Below are 2,114 nucleotides of genomic sequence, written 5' to 3' on the forward strand. Positions count from 1 at the left end.
ATGCTAAAACACCTGCTAAAACATGCATGATAAAACACCTGCTAAAACCTGCATACTAAAACACCTGCTAAATCCTGCATGCTAAAACACCTGCTAAAATCTACATGCTAAAACACCTGCTAAAACCTGCATGCTAAAACACCTGCTAAAACCTGCATACTAAAATACCTGCTAAAACCTGCATGCTAAAACACCTGCTAAAACATGCATGCTAAAACACCTGCTAAATCCTGCTTGCTAAAACACCTGCTAAAACCTGCATGCTAAAACACCTGCTAAAACCTGCATGCTAAAACACCTGCTAAAAAACCTGCTAAAACATGCATGCTAAAACTGCTAAAACACCTGCTAAAACCTGCTAAAACCTGCATGCTAAAACACCTGCTAAAACCTGCATGCTAAAACACCTGCTAAAACCTGCTTGCTAAAACACCTGCTAAAACCTGCATGCTAAAACCTGCATGCTAAAACACCTGCTAAAACCTGCATGCTAAAACACCTGCTAAAACCTGCATGCTAAAACACCTGCTAAAACCTGCTTGCTAAAAAACTAAAACCTGCATGCTAAAAACTAAAACCTGCATGCTAAAATGCTAAAACCTGCATGCTAAAACCTGCTAAAATGCTAAAACACCTGCTAAAACCTGCATGCTAAAACACCTGCATGCTAAAACACTAAAACATGCTGCTAAAAACCTGCATGCTAAAACACCTGCTAAAAACCTGCTAAAACATGCATGCTAAAACACCTGCTAAAACCTGCATGCTAAAAAACACCTGCTAAAAAACCTAAAACACCTGCTAAAACCTGCATGCTAAAACACCTGCTAAAACCTGCATGCTAAAACACCTGCTAAAACCTGCATGCTAAAACACCTGCTAAAACCTGCATGCTAAAACACCTGCTAAAACCTGCATGCTAAAACACCTGCTAAAACCTGCATGCTAAAATACCTGCTAAAACCTGCATGCTAAAACACCTGCTAAAACCTGCATGCTAAAATACCTGCTAAAACCTGCATGCTAAAACACCTGCTAAAACCTGCATGCTTATGGGTACAGAATTAATATGTTTTGCTATTTTATATTAATATTATTAGAATGTCAACCAAACTAAATTAAAAGTGTAGGTCTACTTGTTTGTATTTCGGCAGGTTTGAACTAGGTCTTTAAAATGAGAGCGACTTTGAAGTATGTTTCATCTAAATTCCACAAGGTTAAAATAATTACAAAACCAAGACAGGATTAGATAAATGATTTCAAAATTGCATAATAGACGGGCGTATTACAAAATGTCCCGCTTTGTGTTTGATATTCTCTTTGATTCAGCAGACAGAAGATAAACAATGATGTAAAAGCACTGCCACGAAACTCTGGAGTTAAAAACAAACCTGATTATCGACTCTGCATGGGCCCTAGCTGGCCAAGCCAGACAACAGCACCTCAAACAAAACAACATTAGCACTGCATCTCATAAGATCATTTCTTTAACATTTGCATGTTAATAAGGATGCTTACTGCAGTGTAAACCTTTTGCTTTATCATTCTGTGATAGTAACTGCTGTTTTAGCAGTATAATTATAAGATGATGATATTTAGGCTTCACTGAACCCTCCCTGTGTGCAATTTAAGTAATGTTACAGAACACTTCAAAGGTGAGGTTGGTTCATGTTTTTAGTCTTTACAGAATATCTGTTTCACATATATACACTTCCTACAATGTCATGGGTTGGATATCTTTAACCAGCTGTGAGCGTTTTCAATAGCCAGAGATCAGATACTATGAACATTCACCACTAATAACTATAATGAAATCCATCTAACATATGAAACCAACATATTCAGCAAATAATCCCACATATCTATCGCTCCCAGTTTCCTTTTCATAGGTACTCTTACTAATGACTTCACTTCAGAGAGGAAGGGCGAAAGGGAGATATGGAGAGAGGGAGAACGGAAGAAAGAGAGGGAGGGGCAAATTTAGTCCAGAGGGATAAAATCTCATCAGCTTGTCCATATTCAACACTGATCCTCTGACAAACTATTAACACACTGCTTTTATACCACACTCCCTCGCCCCCTCACAATACCTGCTACAGAGGGCTGGATCCTTC

This window comes from Oncorhynchus gorbuscha, linkage group LG16, assembly GCF_021184085.1.
Source record: "Oncorhynchus gorbuscha isolate QuinsamMale2020 ecotype Even-year linkage group LG16, OgorEven_v1.0, whole genome shotgun sequence".
NCBI lineage: Eukaryota > Metazoa > Chordata > Actinopteri > Salmoniformes > Salmonidae > Oncorhynchus > Oncorhynchus gorbuscha.